A 22,623-nucleotide genomic window follows, 5' to 3' on the forward strand; every position below is an offset into this window, starting at 1 on the left:
ATATGTAATTCTTTTTACATGTTGCTGGATTCAGTTTGCTAGTATTTTGTTGAGGATTTTTGTATCCACACTCATAAGAGGTATTGGCGAATAATTTTCTTATAATGTTTTTGTCTAGTTTTGGTATCAGAGTAATACAGGTTTCATAAAGTGAATTGGAAAATGTTCTCTCATATTTTTTGGAAGAGTTTGCAAAGAATTGCATTAATCATTATTTACATGTTTGGTAGAATTCAGTGGTAAGGTGCTCTGGGCATGGGTTTTTCTTTGTACGTAGTTTTTTTTGTAATTGCCGATTTAGTCTTTTCATTTGTTATCGGTGTTAATATATTCAGACCATCTATTTTTTCTCGAGTCAGTTTTAGTAGTTTGGGGTCTTTCTAGGAGTTTGTTCATCTAAGCGATCTAATTTGTTGGTGTACAATTGTTTGTAGTATTCCTTTGTAGTCATTTCATTTCTGTAAGGTTGATAATACTGTCCCTGTTCTCAGTTTTGCCTTTAGTTATTCGAGTTTTCTCTTTTTTTTTCTCAGTCAGTCTAAAGATTTGCTGATTTTGACATTTTCAAAGAATGAGCTTTTTGTTTCATCAGTTTTATTTTTCTATTCTCGTGTCCTTAATTTCCACTGTAACATTTATATCTTCTTCCTTCTGCTTACTTTTGGAGTAGTTTACGGCTCTTGTTCCAGTCTTAAAGTGGAAGATTAGTTATTAATTTATGATTTTTCTTCCTTTACATTTTTTTTTCTGAGTTCCTTTTATGTTGTTTTTGGAGAGGATGTTTCGCAGTATCCTGTAAGTTTTGGTATGTTGTATCTTCATGTTCACCAATATCTGTATTTTCTGGTTTCCCATTTGATATCTTCTTTAAAGCATTGGTTATGTAGGAATATGTTGTTTAATTTATACAGATTTGTGAGTTTTTCCAGTTATTTTTCTACTACTGATTTCTAATTTCATTTCATTGTGGTTGGAAAACCAACTTTGTATTATTTCTGTCCTTTTACATTTATTGAGGTATGTTTTATGGCCCTGCAGATGTGTATCCTGAATAATGTTCCATGTACCCTTAAGAAAAATGTGTACACTATTCTTGGGTGGAGTGGAGTGCTCTAGAAACATATGCTAGTTTGTTGGGTTGTAGTATAGTTCAGATCTTCTGCCTTCTTGCCGATATGCTATCTTGCTCTTCTGTCTATTGTTGAAACTGGAGTATTGCAGTCTCCAAATATTATTACTATTTTTCAGATGGAGTTATACTTTTGTTGCCCAAGCTGGAGTGCAGTCTTGCACTCTCAGCTCGCTGCAACCTCGGCCTCCAGGGTTCAAGCGATTCTCCTGCCTCAGCCTCCCAAGTAGCTAGGATTACAGTCATGTGCCACCATGCCTGGCTAATTTTGTATTTTCACTAGAGATGGGGTTTTACTATGCTGGTCAGGCTGGTCTTGAACTCCTGACTTCAGGTGATTCACCCACCTCGGCCTCCCCAAGTGCTGAGATTACAGGTATGAGCCATTGCACCCAGCCTCCAAATACTGTTATTGGATGGTGTACCTTTATCTTCATTTCTGTCCATTTTTTCTTCATGTATTTTGGTGCTCTGTTTTTAGGTGCATTGTGTTTATAATTGTTATATCTTCCTGATAGATTGACCCTTTCTCTAGTAACATTCTTTTAAAGAGTATTGTGTCTATGTGGTATGGTGACTCCAGCTTTCTTGTGTTTGCGTGATGTATTTATTTTCATCCTTTTAACCTTTTTGTGTCTTTGAATATCAGATATGTCTTCTGTGAAAATACTTTTTATTTCTGTGTAGTCCTATTCATCATTGTTTTCTTTTACTGCGTATTTTTCAGTCATAGTAAGAAAACTTCCTTCTACATCCAGGTCAAAAAGAATCAACCCACTTTTCTTCTAGTACTTGTATGGTTTCATTTTTTTCTTACATCCAACCTTTGATTCATTTTGGATTCATTATTGTGCTTGGTAGGAGATAATGGGTTTAATTTTTTAAAATTGTTATTCCGTTGTTCCAGCAGCATTTATTTAAAAATATCTGTTTTCTCCAGTAATTTTAGAGGCCGCCTTTATCATATATGAAATTTCCAAATGTGATTGGGGCATATCTGGGCTGCTTCTACTTCACATCTCTGTCTACTCAGACACTAGGACGCGCTGTTTTAGTTATGAAGACTTTCAGTGTTTTTAATGTCCGGTAGGGCTTATGTTCCCATTGAGGCTTTTCTGTTTTCCTGGCTATTCTTGAAGGTTAATTTTCCCTCATGAACTATAGTATCAATTTGTCTAGCTCCATAAAATTGCATTACATTTATAAATTAACTTAGGGAGAACTGGCATTGTGGTGATATTGAGTTGTCTCATCCAAGAACAATTTATGTTTTCCCATTCGTTGAGGAATACTTTTGTGCTATGCATTAGTTTTAAGAAGTTTTCTCATGGAGGTTTTGCACTTACCTCTCTAAATGTGTTTCTAAATAGTCTATCTTTGTTGTTGCCATTGTACGTGGAAGTTTCTTTATAGTACTGATTTCTGAGTGCCAATTTTATATTCTGCTAGTTTACTGAATCCCTTTTTGTGTGTTTGAGTTATAAAGTGTTTTTTTTCCAGTGTATTTTCCTGAGATTCATCTTTGTGGATGTTTGTAACTCTTATTTTCACTGCTGTGTACTATTCCATTATATAAATATATCACAGGAAATTTATCTGCTTGTATTTGGATGGACATTTAGATTGTTTCCCATTTGTTGAACGTGTCAAGTGGTTTTCCAAAGTCGTTACATCAGTGCCCACTCCTTTCTGTAATGTGGGAGCCTCTGTTGCTTCACGTTTTTTACCAACATTAGCTATTGTCAATGCTTAAGTTTTGTCAGACATTGTCACACATTCTGTGCCATTGCAAGTGGCACAGAAGCATGCTTTTTAATGACCGTTCTTAAGTCCCTGGTTTCCAAACTCTGAGCCAAATGCTGCTTCCCACACGGACACAGTCTCCATGGATCGCACATCCCACCCCCAGCCTGCCTCCTCTAAGCGCCCTCCTCTCATTCAGAAACACGTGGCCGCTGGTAGGAGTTGGGAACTGCAATGCTGCTTTCCTAGTCTCCTGAGAGGGAAATGCACTTTTGTAAAAATTAAACACTTTGGTAGCTGAGGAGTGTCCAGCCTTGGGACTGGCCTCCTAGAGGAATTTCTTTGCTGACTTACTTGCATTATATCTGTTATATAATTATCAACAATCAGCATCCACTGAGTAGCATCTTGTACCTGACACTTTAGTAGGCTCTGAACAGGGCTTATTAATGAGTAAGACCCACCTCCTCACCTCCTGGGACTTCCCACCTGCTTGGGAGAGGAGATGTGTTTACATGAGATGATATCACTGGATAACACCGGTGATACCCACCGAGCATGTCAAGGGCCAGGCTGCTGACACTGACAGGGAGGTCTATATAAAATGAATGTGGAAAGAAAAGGACACATCTCTTCCTCCATATTATATTATAAATTCAGGAGGAAAATCTGTCATTGAATGTTTTCTTCTTGTTTTAAAAAGCTAATTTCATCCTGATAAAAATGTACATACCACTGAAAAAAATACACTCTGTATTTCCAACCGACACGATCTCTAACAACTGAAAGTTGACCTTGGAGCCCTGTTCCACCTCTGGCAGGTGGATCTAGTGGGCAGGCGGATCCGCCCTCTTTCTAAGGGGGGCATCGCAGGATCCTGGGTCTTAAGACCAGTGACTGGTCCAGTTGTGGGCTTGACCCAAGTGCCCCTCCCTTATTTCTCATGCCCAAATTGCCGGCTCTGTGCTTCTCCGTATGGTATGGTCTATTCCGAGCTGGTACCTCATGGATTGAGACCTGCCTTTATCGCCCCACTCTTCCTGAAATAAGAGCTCTTGTCTCCCTTTAGTGTTTGGGGCCCTGCTACCTCTGCTGGGCATTTTAAAGCGAAGTGACCACTAACCGCGGGTCCAGGCATTTTCTCCATGAGCAATTCCCTTATTCTGCTGCCCAGCAAAACTGGGGTTCTAACTAAGGTTTGGTTACAGCATATGGGTAAGAAGTTTCCGTGCTCAATAAAGTGCCACGTCATCCACTTTATAAAAGGGCAACACATCCCTTCAGAGCTGGAAGCATCTCTCTCCAAGCTTGTCCTCTTGTGGCCAACAGCACACCCTCCAGGCAGCTGTGCAGCATTGCGGGTGTAGACCGGGCTTACATCAGGCAGTGCTTTCTGGGAGAAGCCAGCTGGCTTGTGCAGACATCTTGTCCATAGCCTTGATCTTACTGGGTATACTTGTTAACCTACCAAGCAAACTGGTCCAGTCTCATGAAAGTTGGTTGTTCTTTGGTTTATTCATTCTGCACCCATTCATTCGTTCATTCATTAGGTAAACACATATCATGTTCTTCACTGAAAGGTCTGCAATAGCCAGGTCGGTCAAAATGTGCACGCGCGCGCGCGCACACACACACACACACACACACACACACACACACACAGACTCTTTCTCCGTTTGCCCTGTCGAGTACTGGGTACCCTTTTGAGCATCTGAGATGCTGTGGAATTGTTGCCAGAATTTTACGTTTGTCTATTCCTGTGCTGGGTGATGTGAAGGCTGCATAGGGCAGGGGCTTGACTCTGGAAAACCATGTGATTCTGTTGAAGGTGCAAATCAAGCCAGCCCTCAGGAAGCAATGAGTCAACATGGACACCTCTGTGTTTTGCTCTTGTGGGTCAGAGGAGAGGTGCTTAAATTGCCCAGTGTTCACTGAGAGCTGTAGTGGGTTAGGATTGTTTCCTAGAACCATAGCTGAGCCTTGAAGGATGGGTATGCTTTAGACAGATTCTGGGAAAGGCACCATCCTTGGGGAGAATAACTTGACTGTGTGGACTGAGAGTAAACATAGTGGGTTCAGATGATGTTGAAGGGACCAGCTTGATGATGTGTGTTGTTTCGCATGTCAAATCCTTGGGACCTCCTGCTTGACTAGATCAGCACTTGAACTCTTTGTGTCGAAAGCTGTGTGCTAGAGTGGCCATTACTGGGTAGACTGGCTGGCGTGGGCTGTGGCTGACCCTCTGTCCTGGGCGGGGCCATGGATTACCCTAGTCTATTCCTGGCCTGGCCGTGATACAGAAATAGCCTCTAACCATGATTCCAGCCCCCACCCTTTTCCTGTGTGATTGTCGTTTGAATACTTCTATTTTTTTGTTGAAACTGTAGGGTAATTACCCTTGTCCTTAATAATTGCTTTAGTTTCCTTGATGTGCAGAGATGCTCCAGAGTCTATGCTGTTAAAAAGAGGTTAGGATTAAGTTTTTCAACCTGCTGCTGGTATGAGAAGGATGTCTCCGTGCCAATTACTGTCTCCTTGATAGGATTAGTCACTGTGTTAATTGCTACTCAGAAAAACTGCCAAGTTTGTTGTTTTAGACTTTGGCTTTTAAAATATTGCAGATGTCATCTCAAATGCAAATTGTATTTGGTATTAGCGATAACAGTTGATCTATTAACACTTTGGGGTTGATTCATATCTGAGGCTGTGTGAGAAAGAGAAGTCTCGCCCTTGGATTATTAATTGCATCTTTGATGGTGGTTCCAGGACTGGGAGGGGGAGGCAGCTGTCAGGTCTGTTCCTTGGCACTCTCTTTGAGAGAATCCAGAGCTCTGTCAGCAACAGTCTGTTGGAATTGGCCAGAGTAATGTATGAAACAACCTCGTTCTTCAGCTCAAGAGCATCACCTACCTACTCCACAGGTCGCAGTGGCTCGTTGGCTCCTGGCTAGTGCCTTGAACGTTGACACTCCAGTGACTGTCAGATGGCCACAGAAGTTCTTAGTCCTTAGAGATTTCCGAGTCAGTAGAACCTCCCCAGTTTGAACCGGGAAAGAATAGAGAATTCTGACATTATATAGCATTGAATTTTTTATTAATGTTTTATTTTTAAGTCATTTCCAGATTTCAGAAGTCGTAGGAATAGAATGAAGAAATCCCATATGCCCTTCACCCAGATTCCCCTGAAGTTAACATTTTATCATATCTGCCTTATCATTCTGTGTGTGTACATGCGCACGACTGAACCATTTGAAAGTAAGTTTCAGACATGATGCCCCATTAACCCTAAACACTTCCAAGTGGACATCCTGAGAACTAGGACATTCTTTTGCTTAAGCCAGCACAGTGATCAAAGTCAGGAAAATAGCACTGATGCGGCGCTATCCAATCTGCAGACTTTATTCCTGCAACCAGTAATACCCTTTATAGCAAAATATAATAAAAGCAATCATCTGTTCTAGGATCTAATCCAAGATCTCACATTCCATTTCGTTTCCATGTCTCTGTAATCTCCGTCAATCAGTTCTTCACTCTTTCTTTTTCATGACCTTGCCATTTCTGAAGCATACAGGCCAGTTATTTTGTAGACTGTCCTTTAGCTGGGGTTTGTCACATGTTTCCTGAGGACTAGATTCGGGATATGCAATTTTGGCAGGAACGCCACGGAAGTGACACTGGGTTGCTGTTAGTGCCTCGTATTAGAAGGTGCATGATTGGCTACCTCTTTTCTGGGACTGTTAACTTGGATCATGGGTTAGGGTGGTATCTGCTAGGTTTCTTCAGTGAAACTTATTGTGTTTATTCCCTTTGTAATTCATTAGCATTTTATGGAAAAATCGGTCTGTGTAAGTAGCTTGTATTTCATTAAACTTTTCCCCCTTGTTTTAGCATCCACTGATAATTCTTTTCTGAATCAGTTACTAGAATGCATGCCAGATGGTGATTTTTCTCTAAATTTATTTATCGTTTCATACTCTGTACCAAATTGAAAAACTTTTGCTTTCTGACATTTATTTATTTACTCATTGCTTGTTTACACACATACAGACTCATGTATTCCTATCTCAGTCAGTGAGTTACATTGACTAGATTATGTTGACTGAGTTATATTCATTGGGTTATATATTTATACAGTAGTTTATAACCTAGTGATTTTGGTAGTTATATTGTCACAGATTTGGCAGTGGGAGCCCTTTCCATTTGGCTACTGTGTCCTTTTGACAAATCCCCATAATGTTTTTCCACAACATTTTATTATGGAAAACTTCAAACATATAGACACTTAACAGATTTTTTTCAATGAACACTCACGTACCTATCACCTAGGTTCTTTAGTTAACATTTTATCATGATGTCTTTATCACAGATCTCTTCAGCTATCAAGCCAGCAATGCATCTTGTGTTTAAATTGCATTTCAAAGTAAGTTGCAGATGACAGCACCCTTCATCCATAAACACGTTGGCAGGTATGAGAGAGTCTAGACTTTAACACTTATTTACAGTTCTTTTACTTGGTAAAAGTTACTTACAGAGCAAGGTACAAATAGTAAGGGTTCCATCAAACAGGCTTTGACCAAGGCACGCGCCTGTGTGACTCAAACCCCTATCAAGTTGTAGAGCATCGCAGCCAATCCAGAAAGTTCTTTCGTGTTCCTTTCTAACCAGTTCTAGTGCCATCATCTTCAGCAGCAGCCACCATTCTGATTTTGTTCTCACCGTAGATTAGTTTTACCTGTTCTAGCACTTCATCTAAATGGAACATGTGTAATATGCATTCTTTTATGTAAGAGCGATTTCACTCATTATCATGACTTTCAGATTCATCTGTGATGTTGATTGTTATCAGGGGTTCATTTCACCCATCATTCTTTGAGCACTTCCTTTTTTTCTGGCCCAGCAAAATGTCCCAAGGTTGCCTTCCACTTCCTTTGCACCAACCCTGGGATTAGCTGAATCTCTAATGAGCCCTGCCGCCTTTCAGCAGAGAAGGGTTTCTGGATTCCAGCTATGTTCCTTGCGAGGAGTATGCCATTGCTTCTAGTCACTCTTTCTCATAGTAGAAGAAATTAAGCAATGCATGTGTGAGGATACATTCATAGATACACAAACACATATACATCTACCCCTACTTCTAAACATCCTCATTCATGGATGTGTGTGTGTAAAACCATGCACTCACGATGACCCCAATTCTAGTCCACACAGGACTACATCCTGGCCTTTCATCTTTCCATATATGGCACTTTCTTGTTCACCATGGAGAAATATTCCTGAATATATTATCGTCTACACCCTAAAATAGATGTAAAGTAATGAAATAAGAGTTAACTGAAGAAAGCAAACCTCCCAACTAGAGTTTAGCATGTTTGTCACACTTTTTCTTTAGTCTGAGAGCATATAATCAAAATACTGTGTTCATAAGCCCTTTGGGTTAATCTCCACCCCTTCTCTCTCGTTACGTTATTTTTGGAAATAAAATATAATTAGGCTCTTCTGTTTTTTTGCTTGTGTTCTGTATTAGGGTCTCTCCCCATCCTTGTTGATCCTTTTTTTTAGGATGGAAAACATTAAGATGTTTATAAAAATCAAAACTGCAAAAAAGCTAGATCCTGCGACATGTCACTGCCCCCATCCCTCCGCCCCCGTGGGTGACCACTCTCACTATTATCTCCCTATCTGTTTTGTGTTTCTTTGCTGAGATAAGCAGGTACATGTGTATTTTCTTGTTTTCTCCTTTTTTTCTTAACTAAAAGACAGCTACTATAAATACTCCTTTGCACATGGCAATTTTTTTAAAATTAAACTTTCTATTTCAAGAAAACTGTTCATTCACATGCAGTTGTAAGAACTAATATAGAGAGATGATCCATGCACCCTTTGAGCTGTTTTTCTCAATAGTAACATCTTGAAAATAGTGGAGTGTCACAGCCAGGATCCTTGTACCTTAGCTGTTGGCACAGTTAAGGTACAGAGCATTTCACCTCAGGGGTGGTGCAGGATGTTCTTTTTTTTCACGCCCACTTCCTCCCCTCCCCTACACCCTCTTTGACTCTCTGCAACCACTAATCTGTTCTCTGTGTCTATAATTTTTATATCAAGAATGTTAAATAATTGGAATTATACAATAAATTGCCTTTTGGAATTGACTACTTTGACGCAGCATAATTGTCTCAAGATTCATCTAGATTGTTGCATGTATTAATAGTTTATTTCTTCTTATTGCTGAGGGATGTACCATAGAATGTGCTCCTGTTTGTTCAGCCATTTATACATTGAAGGACATCTGGGTGTTTCTAGTTCTTTGCGATTACATATAAAGTATCTATAAACATTTGTGTACAGGTTTTCGTGTGATCACAGATTTTCATTTCTTTGAGGTAAATGCCTAGGAATGCAGTTGCTGGATTATGTGGTAACTACATATTTGGTTTTTAAAGAATCTGCCAAAGTACTTTTCAGAGTCGCTGTGCTTTCTATTCCCACAAGCAATGTACGGATGATTCCGTTTCTCCACATCCTTCTCAGCACTTGGTGCTGGCACTATTTGTTATTTTAGCTATCCTGATAGGTATGGAATGTTATCTGATTGTGGTTTCAGTGTGCATTTCTCTGACTGGCTAATGATGTTGAACACCTTTTCTTGTGTTTATTCTCTTTTGTGAATTACCCGTTGGATATTCTGAATTACCTGCCATCTGTATATTCACTTTGGTGAATTACATGTTGGAGTCCTTTGTCCATTTTCTAATTGGATTATGTTATTTTTTATTAAGTTTTGAGGGTTCTCTTTATATCCTCAATACCAGGCATTTGTCTGATAGGTGGTTTGCAAATATTTTCTCCTAATTTTTATCTTCTTTTGCATCCTGTTAACAGAGTCTTTCACAGAGCAAAGATTTTAATTTGATGAAATCTAGTTCACCCATTTTTCCTTTTATGTGTTGTCCTTTAGGGTGTTAAGTCTAAGAACCCTTTGCCTGGCCCTAGTTCCAAATTTTTCTCCTGTATATTAAGCCCTTTGTCCATTCCTAATGGACAAAAACCCGTTTTTATAGGTTTGGAGAAGACTTCAGTAGAGGTTTTTTCTTTTCTTTTTTTTTTTTTTGAGATGGAGTTTCGCTCTTGTTCCCCAGGCTGGAGTGCAATGGTGCAATCTCGGCTCACCACAACCTCCGCCTCCTGGGCTCAGGCAATTCTCCTGCCTCAGCCTCCCGAGTAGCTGGGATTACAGGCACGTGCCACCATGCCCAGCTAATTTTTTGTATTTTTAGTAGAGACAGGGTTTCACCATGTTGACCTGGATGGTCTCAGTCTCCTGACCTTGTGATCCACCCGCCTCGGCCTCCCAAAGTGCTGGGATTACAGGCGTGAGCCACCGCGCCCGACCCTTCTTTTTTTTTTTTTAATCTGTGGATGTCCAATTGTTCTAGCACCAATTGTTGAAAAGGCTATTTTTAAAGATTTTTATTTATTTAGAGTCTCACTTTGTTGCCCAGGCTGGAGCTCACTGCAACCTCCACCTTCTGAGTTCAAGTGATTCTCCTGCCTCAGCCTCCCAAGTAGCTCGGACTACAGATGCGTGCCACCACACCCAGCAAATTTTCTTTTGTATTTTTAGTAGAGATGTCATTTCATAGTGTTAGCCAGGATGGTCTCTATCTCCTGACCTCGTGATCGGCCCACCTCAGCCTCCCAAAGTGCTGGGATTACATCATGAGTCACCACACCTGGCCAAAAAGTTTTCTTTCAACAAAGCTATCTTGAATTAATTTTGGCATCTCTGCCAAAAATCAGTTGGGCGTATTTGTGCAGGTCTCTTTCTGGGTTCTCTATTCTGTTCTCTTGGTTTGTGTCAGTTCTGTCCCTAATATCCCACAGTCTTGATAACTGTAGCTATAATAAGACTTCTGTATCCTGCCATTCTTATTTGGAATATTTGTGCTTTCTCACTCTTTAAGATTAGCTTGTGGTTATCCTGTTTTTTAAAAAAAGATCCGAAATTTTGATTAACTTTATCTACCTCATTTATTTCTACATCTAACTTTATTTTTCCCTTTTTTGTGCTTTTGCTGTTATTCTTATTCTAGCTTTTTGAGCTTAGAATTTTAAAATTTTGATTTTTCTTTTTATTAAAATAAAAGGGCTGTGAATTTTCAATCTGATCATTGTTTTAAATATGTCTCACAAATTCTGGTATGTAGTATTTTTTGTTTGTTTGTTTTCAAGATGGAGTCTCACTCTGTCACCCAGGCTAGAGTGCAGTGGTGCAATCTCGGCTCACTGCAACCTCTACCTCCCAGGTCCAAGCGATTCTCCCACCTCAGCCTCCCGAGTAGTTGAAACTACAAGCATGTATCACCACACCCGGCTGTTTTTTGTAATTTTAGTAGAGACTGGGTTTCACCATGTTGGCCAGGCTGGTCTCAAACTCCGGACCTCAGGTGATCTGCCCGCCTCAGCCTCCCAAAGTGCTGGGATTACAGGTGTGAGCCACCATGCCTGGCCTGATATGTAGTGTTTTACTGATCACGTGTACATTTTTGGAATTTCCATTGCTTTAGTTTAAAAAGATTTTTAACATTACTTTCCAGCTTTATTAGACTGATCAGAAAACATTTCTTTGTAATATTTCTATTTTATGAAATGCATTGATTATTTATTGCCTAACGTGACCAATTTTTGTGGCTATTCTATGTGTACTTAAGGAGAACATGTAGTAGATTTCTTATCTACTGTTAGGGAATTCGAAGAAAAAGTATGACATGTGACTGTCTTAATCTGCTCCCATATTGCTATGAAGAACTACCTGAGACTAGGTAATTTATAAAAACAGGAAGTTTAATTGACTCACGGTTCCACAGGCTGTGCAGGAAGCATGGCTGGGGAAGCCTCAGGAAACTTAAAATCATGGTGGAAGGCAAAGGGGAAGCAGACACATCCCACATGGCTGGAGCAGGAGGAAAAGGGCAAAGTGGGAGGTGCTACACACTTTCAAACAACTGGATCCCCTGAGCACTCACTATCGCGAGAACAGAAAGGGGGCAATCCACCCTCAGGATTCAGTCACCTGCCCCAGGCTCTTCCTCCAGCACTGGGGATTACAATTTGACATGAGATTTGGGTGGGACACAAATGCAAACCCTATCAGTGACAAATTGATATGTGAAGGGAATTGATTATATTGTTCAGGGCTTCTGTGTCCTTACTTATTTTTTGTCGACCTGGTTTCTTTTATGCTGACAGCGGTGTAGTAAACACACTATTCTTAATGTTTTCATCTATATTTCCTACAGGGTGTGTGTGTGTGTGTGTGTGTGTGTGTGTGAGACAGAGTCTCGCTCTGTCACTCAGGCTGGAGTGTAGTGGTATCATCTCGGCTCACTGCAACCTCTGCTTTCCAGGTTCAAGCAATCCTCATGCTTCAGCCTCCCGAGTAGCTAAGACTAATACAAGCAGGCACCCTTACACCTGGCTAATTTTTGTGTTTTTAGTAGAGATGGGGTTTTGTCATGTTGGCCAGGCTGGTCTTGAACTCCTGACCTCAAGCTATCCACCAGTCTTTGCCTCCCAAATTGCTGAGATTACAGGTGTGAGCCACCAAACCGGCCTATATTTCCTACAATTTCCTATCTCTTAAAGGTAGTTGTAGTCTTGTTTGGTGTACTAATATTCATTATGGTTATATTTTTATTGTGGAATGTGATTTTTAGCATTAGAAAGTGTCATAATTAATGTTTTCTCTTAAATTATACTTATTCTACTTTGATATCAAGATTGTAATACTTGTTATTTCCATTTGCCTCATATATCTTTGCCGTCCTTTTTAGTTTTAGGCTTTCTGAATCTCTTTGATATGGCTTGGCTCTCTGTCCCCACCCAAATCTCACCCTGAATTGTAATAATCCCCATATGTCAGGGCAGGACCAGGTGGGGAAAATTAAATCATGGGGACAGTTTCCCCCATACTGTTTTCGTGGTAGTGAGTGAGTTCTCACGAGACCTGATGGTTTTATAAGGGGCTTCTCCCCTTTGCTCAGCACTTCTCTCTCCTGCTGCCATGTGAAGAAGGAGGTGTTTGCACCCTCTTCTGCCACAATTCTGATTCCTGAGGCCTCTCCAGCCATATGGAACTGTGAGTCAGTTGAACCTCTTTCCTTCAATAAATTACCCAGTCTCAGGCAGTTCTTTATAGCAGCGTGAGAATGGACAAATACACTCTTTTAAAAGGTATGTCTCTTATATATAACATATAGCTGGATCTTTCTTTTTAAGCCAAATTGAAAATCTTTTATTTTCATAAGTAAGTTGGGCCCATTCACTTTTATTTATATGTCCAATATGTATAATAGTTTATGTAATTAGTGCTCTGTGTTATGTTCTACTTGCTGTACTTGTTTTTTCTACATGTTGCATTTTATATGCTCATTTAATTTCTTTTCATATGTAAGAAATTCTCATTTTTATTCTAATGGGTACCTTTGTACTCATTACCTTTAAAAATCCCATTAGTCTGTTACTAACTTTTGCCATTTGGTTTTTTCTAATTAGTGGAGTCTCTTGACTCCCACCTGTTGCCTGTACACCCATCATTGAGCTTATTCCGGTTTTATTTTTCCTTTTCTTGTTTCCTATCATTTTGTAGTTGACAAAACATGTATCATCTATGTATGATTCTCCTAACCTTAGTTACACACTTAATTTAGGTCTGTAATTTAATATATTAAATGTTCCTCGTAAGTTCCTTTGCCAAAGAGCTCCCAGTCATCTCCTGGTTGGATAGAGTGAATTCTTTAGAAGATTCCGTCAGAGGCGCCCGTGGGGGCATCACTTTCTCAGTTCTTCCATATTTTAAACTCCTATTCTGTACCTCTGATGTTTGAGGGTCTGCTTCGCTGGATATCAAATCTTTGAGCTGGACGTAAAATCTTTGACTGCTGCTCCGTCCTTGCCCTGCCTTCTGGGTTGTTCTTGAGGAGGCTGACAACTGTCTCTCTTGCCCTTATAATAAGTTATTTGATCTTTTCATGTACAAGTGGTGAGGATTTTTTTAAAAGGCATTGTTGAGGTTCTTAATTTAGTTTGTAATGTTATGTCACAGTTCCTCCCCCTCCACCTTATGGCTGTATTTTGGGGTAATTTCCACCCGCTGAACTCTTTCCGTTTTTCTTCTTTTATAGCCTCCTGTAGATGAAGACCGCTTATATCGCCACATTGAGTGGTTCGTGTGATTTTTAGTTCAAGAGCTCCCTCTTCTGTCAGTGCAGCGTAGTGCAGTTTCCTTACAACTGGCTTTGGGGGAGGGGCGGGAGGAGTTGAGGGTCCTTGGATGTATCATTATTTTTGTCTTGCAGAATTCTAAATGCCCACATCTGGCTTCTCCCTACCTCCCCAGCACATTTTATAATGCTGTCCCTGCCTACCTTTAAATTCCTTCCTTCGAGTACATGTTCTGGTCTATCTAGATTCATTTTTAGTATTTTCTCTCCCTTAGGATGTCCTTTCTCTTTCTTCAGGTAATTGTAATTTATTCCCAGACTCTCCATACTCGACTTCTGTCTTCACTGGCTTTTGGACCGCTCTTGTCCCCTTGCTCATTATAAAAGTTCTGGGTGGGAATTGAAGACACTGGTGTTTACTTTTCTCCTTGTGGGTGATTTGAAGTTGATAGCAGCTCTTTTTTCCAGTCATGTGAGAGCTGAAGGCTTTGTGTGGTTGCTTTTGTTCTTCTTGTTGATCTGTGTTGTTTCTGCAGGATGCATTGGGAGATTTGAGTTTTTGTGACTATCTATCATTACCGTGGCGACCTAGAAGTCCCTTTGGTGGTATTTTAGGAGATGTGGTGCAGTGAGATCAATTTTGAGGACAACAGTAATTCAAGTCTGTTACTAACACCATCTTTTCATGTTATCTGTACACGACAGAATCTTGAGGATGTCTTTAAAAGGTCTGCTGTCTTAGGAAGGTTAAGTATCTCTACCCTGTAAGCCTGTTTACACCATGTGTCTGTTTAGCCAGCCCTTTCTCATAGACACTTCAGCCAAATATTGGCACGTTTTCAGTTTCTGTGTTTATGGGGTTGGACTCAATGAGGCTTTTACTATTGTGGCATATTGCAGGAAGTGTTGCCATTCTGCTGCCAGGGGTGAGTGTGATCTGGCGGCTGATACCTGTTTATGCATGTAGGTCTCTATCAAGGAGCGACCCGCCATGCTTCCCTGGCAGGGGAGATAGACCAGGGTCCTGAAGGTGGTCTTCGAGGGTGAGGCTTATCCATTGCATGCCACATGTGTTGACCCCTGCGATTTCCCCAGATGTGGAAAACTCACTGCATCATTTGTGGTAGTGGGGGACTGTGTCTGTGCTATCTCCTGATTTTTGAAGTTTTTCTTAAAAAAAGGAGACTCACCATCATCTATGGACCGAATTATCTGTGTTCCTCCAAAATCCATATGCTGAAGCCCTAACCCCAATGTGATAGTCTTTGGAGATGGGGTCTTTGGGAGATAATTAGGTTTAGATGAGGTCATGGGGGTGGGATCCCATGATAGGATTAGTACCCTTAGAAGAAGGGGAAGAGGGCCCTGGTGTGGTGTCTCACATCTGTAATCCTAGTATTTTGGGAGGCTCAGGCAGGAAGATTGCTGGAAGCCATGAGTTTGAGACCAGCCTGGGCAACATAGGGAGACCCCATCTCTACCAAAAACAAAAAAGAAAAGAAAGATACCAGAGTTCTCTCCCTCTCTACTTCATGAGGACACAGTGAGAAGGCGGCAATCTGTAGGCCGGGAAGGGGGCCTCACCAAGAATTCAACCTCAGACTTCCAGCCTCCAGACCTGTGAGAAATAAACGTCTGCTGCTTACACCATGGGTGGTACCTCTGGTACTTCGTTATGGAAGCCTGAGCTAAGATGCCAGCCAACCATATTTGTATAGAGTTTTCATACAAAACCGGAAATCCAGTCAGATTCAGCTCTGGCTGGCTTAGGGATGCGCCATGCCGGACTCACTGCAGGGGGTCAAGAATGTTTGTGAGATGAATAAATGGAGTATCTTTGTTCTGGAAATAGACCACCTATGAATTATTATAGTAGAGAAATCCCAGGCCCCCTCAAAGGACAGGGAAAGCCGCAACGTATCTATGCTTTGGGCCCAGGGGAATAATGGAAAGAGGCCAGGCACGCTGGGAAAGTTCCATTTACAAACCCGCCTTCTGCTGGGCTGTGTCTCCCTGCTGTGCTCGCGGGGATCCTGGCCTGGCCTATTTTTTCCCTGGGCGGATACCTCATTACCAGGAGCGTTCAGATCCCTAAAGATGGCTTCTGTCTCCTCCAAGACCACTGGTGAGTCTTGTCACCTGGTGTCCCCAGGGTGCCGCCCCATCTTCTCTTGTTCTCTGTGGGTTCCAGAAAAAGGGACCACCTTGGCTCTGTGGCTTTGGATCGCTCCAGAGGAGGGGCAAAGGCCTCAGATAGCTCCAATGGGACACAGCCAACATCCAAGCTGCATTTTCAAAATCAGAGCCAATCTTAGGCTGAGTCAGAGAGAAAGGAATTGTGCTCAGGCACCCAGGTGGTACCTGCTATCCCTGACCTTAGGGATGCACCATGGGTCCAACTTTGGGTTTTAACTTCCCATGAGTGCCTGGACATGGAGAGGAAATGGTCGAGAGGATGAGGACATATGGGGAGAGATCCCCCCAGTCACTGAGGTCCTTCTCCTGCCTCCCACTCTCTAGGTCCCTCCGGCTGGGCCCAGCAGGTCCCCCTCCCACCTGTGCCAGTCAGCCTCTGCTATGTCCTCACAGGGAATCCTCCAATAGCCCACCAGGTGGGAGAGCCAGGGGCAGGAAGCACTGAAGGCCTGCACGGCACCAGCATAGAAGATGAATGATCTGGCTTTCTCAGAATCCATCACGTGGAACACTGGAGGCCACGGAGGAAGGACTGGGTTCCACGGGAGGAGCTTGGGCAGCAGGAATTCTCCATGATGGAAGAGATGCTGGGGACTTTCCCCATAAATCTTTAGACAGAACTCTCATTCGCAGCATTTATTTACTTGCTCATTCATTCATCATTCATTCACTCATGCACTCCATGAGTACTGCTTTCTCCTACCTTGTGCCAGAGACTGTGCAAGACTTGGAGAATTGGTAACACGCTCCAGGTCTTGCCTTCAGGGGCTTTCACAAGCAGAGCCATTGCTCTGGCTTTGGGGTTTCCACAGCGTGCATTAGCCTTTGAAGCCTCCAGGAATATCCTCCAGAATCAAACCTGTTCTACTGTGTTTCACTGAGAATTCTGCAAATTTCTTTGGTAATGGGACTTGATTCTTCTTTACATGGTACCAGGCAGACCTGCGAATGTGCCGTGAAGCACCTTTACAGGCCCATGGAGTAGGGAGGGAATACTGGGTCTCTGTGAGAGCCTGGCCTTAGGATTCGGACAGTGCTGTTACAGTCTCAGCCCTTCTCCTCGCTGGCTGTGGGGTTGGGGCCACGTGAATCGGCTAAGCTTTGGAATTCTCAGAAATCGTTTGGGGATAATGATTCCTGCCGACTGGGAGGATTAAGTAAGATAAAGGATTGGCAAGGTTTTATCCCATGGTCAGGGAGCATGGTGACTGCCTTGTGCCGTGGGTGATCCCTACCTTCCTTCAAAATGTATGTGTGCGGGCCGCGTACACACACACACGTACATGCAGACACACACGTACATGCAAACACACACGCACATGCACACGCGCACACACGTACATGCACATGCACACAGGTGCACATGCACACAGATGTACATGCACGCACACACGTACATGCACACACATGCACATGCACACGCGCACACACATGTACACGCACACACGCGCACACGCACACACACGCGGGCATGTGCGTGCACACACACACACACACACAGGCTTCCTGTAATCCTCACTTGCCTGGGAGGCAGCAGTGACTCTGCCTTCTTGAAGTCGTCTGAACTGTCTGCTTTCCAAACAGGGGCGACAGGACTGTGACTAGGGGTGATGGGTTGCTGAACTGCTCTGCTGCCAGACACATTTTGCCAGCTTCTCATAATGTCAGTGAGATCTGGGAAAAGCACGATTTCCAGCTGAATGAAACACTTTAGGGCCATCAGCTAAATAGATAATGCTTTGAGAAAACCCCATGAGTGTTGTGTCAGACAGGCTGGGGGACCCTGCGAACCTGTCTTTCTCTGTGCTCATCTGGGTGAGGAGACATCACCCGGGCGAGCTCCATGAGCCCCTCTGGCTGTGAGGACCTGTGCCTTCTGTCTCAGTGCATCTGCAGGGAGGCTGAGATTTGATCCTCGTGGCACACCTGATCCTTTCTGCATCTCACTGTCTTCCTGCCCTCCTCTCTCCCTCCTCCTGCCTGACTGTTGACTACAAAGTAGGATATGATTTAGGAAAGTGTCCTTGCCTCCCTCCCTGGCCCCACATCACCAGGAGGAGCGAGCTGTTTCTGTGGGCAGGAGGGGGTCCTGCGTCCTGGGTCCTCCCCAGGCAGCCCCGGCCCTTTCTCTTTGTTCCAGGGGGCCCAGCCACCATGTTGACTGTTTCATCCCTGTGCACCACCTGGAACTGCCACCTGGAGCGAGCTCTCTTCCTTCCTGACAGCAACAGTCCACCTCTGGGCCAGAGGATGCCCACTGGTCTTCATGGAGGGAGCTTGGGTCAGGCCCACTTGGTTTCCAATTCTGGCTTCACCACGTGCCACTCTGCAGTGGTGCTGCCTCATCCTGCTAAGCCTAGTGTCCCCTTCTATGTGGGTGTAATACCTGCCCCAGGTGTAGCTGTGAGGACTCAGGGTAATGCTCATCAGGTGTGCAGCATGCTGTGTGGCACAGAAATGACCAGAAAATATTCCCTCAGTGTGTGCCAAGTCTTTACTTTCCTTAAGATCTCAAACTCTTTTCTTCATCTTCTTCCCTTGATGACAACGCCCTTGTTCCTCGCTGTCCTTGCGGGCCGCCCCTCACACATCTTTCCTTGGGCCACAACTTCCGCCTTTACCTTGCCTTTCCTTCCCTGTTCATCCACCCACCCATGCAGCCGTTCATTCCTTGCTTTATTCATCCAGTGATTTATGGAGTGTTTCCTACATGTGTATGTCAGGCTAGAACGAGCAAAGCAGATCCAGTGTCTGCCAGCCCTAAACTTACAGTGCCAAAGAGGACAGAGACAATGGAGCAGGTGCCTCAGTGTATATGTGTGTGTGTGATTGTGTGTGTGAGTGTGTGCATGTGTGTGTATGTGTGTGTGATGGGAGGTAGGTGCTAGCAGGGAGAGTCTTGGGAAATGCATACTAGGGTCACCTTAACGGAGTCCTGTGGGGTCAGGAAAGCTTCATGGAGGAAGTGACTCTTACCTCTTCGAGCAGATATAAGCAACCTGAGGCCAGGGGTTGTGGTTTCTGGGGCCTTAGAATTACCAGCATCATCAACAGTTGAGTGCCTGCCATTTATAAGGCACTGGGTTTGCCAGAGGGATACATAGTAATGCAAAGGGATCGTTAGTAAACACTTGTCCAGCGAACCCCGGGATGCCTGTGCTGTTAACAGGCTTGTGTCTGCTAAGTAGTCTTCCCAGCACATGTGAAATCTCTGACTCCCCACAAATAAGGAGCTTAGAAGAGCTCATTTGCGTTTCCACGTGGTTCATGAATAGGCAAGCGAGATTCCTTTTAATCTCAAATTTTATTTTATTGGATGTGTTTACATGTAATTAGGTCTCAGGTTTTCTTTGGGGCCTATGGGAAATTTAAGGAAGGTCTCATCCCATCTCCACTGCCGCTGTGAGAGGGGAGGCTGGAAGACTCCTGAATAACTTGATCATCCCAGATGACCAGAGAGCTTCTGGGTCTATTATGACCGCAGACCAATCCTAATCCTGATCACTTCCATGAACCCACCTGACATGCAGTTGTATGAAGGATGGAGCACATCAACGTTTGTAGCACCTTTACATAAAGCCAGAGTGCTCAAGGCATCCTGGACCTCACCTGGTGGGAGGGAGGGTGATGTTCTGACAGGTGGAAGCCTTGAGTCTTGCTGGTCTCCTTTCATGGCAGGAGAGGCTGCGGGCTTAGCTGAAAATATAATTGTGGCTGAAGGTCAGGCTGTGCCCAGTGGCCGAAGCGCTTGGCAAGCTTTCACTGGGTGGCCTAGATTTGCACCGCTTGGCAGGCTCTCTTCCCAGTCGGCAGGGGCACCGCAGCTGGATGGCTCAGCGTCCACCAAAGGGAAGCAGGAAAACCAGCAGCTGGCTGCATCCGAGAAGCTTTTCACGTTCCCAATGAGATCCAAGATCAAAACCGTTTTCTAAAACTGTTTTCCACTTGCTAAAATTAAGGTGATTATTATTATTTTTCAGGAAATCTGCTGTGTATGGGTTTTATTTTTAAATGTCATCATTTTGTACAGGAGCACAAAACTCATGAGTTCTGTCCATGCTGAAGCGGGGTCCCGGGTTGGAGGCGCAACACCAGCATCTCCCTCCTAGTGTCATTGGTTGCCAGGGGCAAGGCTCTAGGGCTAGTGGGGACCGGATGAAAGCCTGCCTGGGGCTCTTGATGTGGGGGTGATTGGTGGATATGCCTCCCTGCTCCGCAGCCCAGGGCCCTGCTCGTTAACAGCTCCATGTCGTCTGGATGGTCTGATGGTACCCTGCCCACCACCCTTCTGCTTCCCATTCTGCCACCTGCACGGGCTGCTGCCCTGATGAGTCTCAGGTTGCATGAGCTGCATCCTCATTGCTGCAGCCAGTGGATGTCAGAAAGCACTTCCACCTGATCGTCCAGTTTCTCCTTGGTTGAGGTGAGGAGGCTGGAGCAGAGGCTACAAAGAGCCAGGAAGGTGCCATCTGGGCAGGGTACTGCAGCCTGGGGCAGATTCTTACTTATCTTGGCAGATCTCTTTTTTTAGCCACAAAGACTTCTTCTCTACTGCCACCCCTCCCCTCCCCACCAACAACATCCTGGGAGATTTTTCTCTGAGTGGTTCTGGGAATGATTCATCTAAAGGCAGTGGATTTCTGGAGCTTGGGACTTCCCTTTCCTGGGGGTGTGGGTGGGGTGTTGCTGAGAACACTTGGGAGGGTCCGTCACCCATCAGGAGTGGCGAGGCTGGCACCCCAGTGCAATGTGCCGGGGGGTTGACAACTACCCCAGAGAAATGGGTGGGAGCCCAAACACTTAGCAGGATTTCTGGGCTTCACTTCTCTGCATCAGTCCCTCTCTGGAGGAGGTCATAGGCACAGAATCATAGACTTTGGTTGGCTCAGAGTTCCCTGGACAGTGGCATTTCTGGTTTACAAGTCCGGGACCCAGTCTCCCTGCAGGAAGATGGCAAGTGATGGAAAGGCAGCCCCTCACCTGTTCTAGGTGGCTCCTCTGCTCACCCCTGCAGGGTCCCTGCCAGCAGCAAACCTTTCCGAGCCACTGAGTCCTCATCTCAGGGGTCAGGACCCTAGCACCCCCCTTTTGGAGGTGTCCTAGGATGGCAGATGTGGGATGGCCTGGCGTGTTCCACCCAGTGCCCGCCCACCCACGGCCTGTTGAGGCAGGCATTTGCTTCTTGCCTTCTCTAGCTTTGAGGTCAGTTGTCCCCACATCCTTGAGGATCCCAAAGGGGCTTTTAAACTGCTCAGTGAGAACTTGTCTTGAGGCCCAACACATGCCTCCAAAGAACCCACTTTTAGGGGGCATGAAGGCCAAGGTTTTTTTGTGGTAAAAGGGGGTGACACAAAGCTCACTGCCTCCCCCTCAAATTCCCACCTCGCCTCCCTGCCCTCATTGCTTACCTCTTGTGGAATTACAATCATCTGCTTGTTATTTGCGACTTCCACTCGCCTTCAAGCTATTCCAGGCAATGGCTGGCTTTCATCACCTTCACATCCCTAGGACTGGACACAGAGCAGGTGCCCCGTGAATGCTTGCCGAGTTCATGCTGTAATCCCTCCCCTTTAATTTCATCCAAATTAACATTTTCCTCTTTGGCAAAGGTAGTACATGCTCTTTGAAGTACATTCTTACCACACAGAAACATATACCAAAAGCAACCAGCTTCACAAACATCCTCTCAAGTCCTGTTCCCCAGTAGCCAGGGTCAAGGTTTTAGAGGACACCATCCTTCCAGACTTTTCCTTATGCACATACAGATAGATAGGTGCTGGCGTGTGAAGAATTCTACAGTAATGAGATCTCACCATGCATTCCGTTTTACAGTTTTTAAAAAAGTCACGGAGCTCTTTCCACGTTAACCAATAAAGATAATGCACTTTTTCCTAATAACTGTGTACCATTCCTTATACCCATATCCTGTGACTCATTTACCAAAGCTATTAACTAAAGCCATTTTTTAAGGGTTTCCACACTCTTTCTATCATAAACTAGGCTGTGAGAAATGTCCCTCTGTCCATCTCTGTGCCCCTGTCCACCCAAATTGGTGGAACCAACCCCTTCCTTTCACAGGCTACCAATGCCATTTGTAAGTCATTGACAGGACGCTGCTTTGCTTCAGTGAACTCATCCCTTTGTACACGTCAAGTTGCTCCCGTGTGGGTCAATGTTCCTGGGAGCCATCTGGGTTTCCCAAAATGGGAGTAATGGTCTTTTATGACAGGGGCATCCAGTGACCAGTCACTGAGAAAACCTAGTTTCCCTTTTGCTCCAGTAGGACTGTATGCTGCATGAGGACAGGGAGGGCCATTTCTTCTAACCCTTCCCCTCCCCA

At 43.9% G+C, this 22,623-nt stretch overlaps 1 protein-coding gene and 1 non-coding gene across 28 annotated transcripts in view; both read left to right on the top strand.

The window, feature by feature from the left end:
• Window positions 1-22,623, top strand: part of CAMTA1 (calmodulin binding transcription activator 1) — a 966,581-nt gene that overhangs the window by 421,142 nt on the left and 522,816 nt on the right. The gene's annotated exons all lie outside the window — the stretch shown is intronic.
• Window positions 15,079-15,242, top strand: LOC118143551 (U1 spliceosomal RNA). Its single transcript, XR_004727744.1, has one exon. It is a non-coding gene; the product is annotated as a U1 spliceosomal RNA (small nuclear RNA).

This window comes from Callithrix jacchus, chromosome 7 (assembly GCF_049354715.1).
Source record: "Callithrix jacchus isolate 240 chromosome 7, calJac240_pri, whole genome shotgun sequence".
NCBI lineage: Eukaryota > Metazoa > Chordata > Mammalia > Primates > Cebidae > Callithrix > Callithrix jacchus.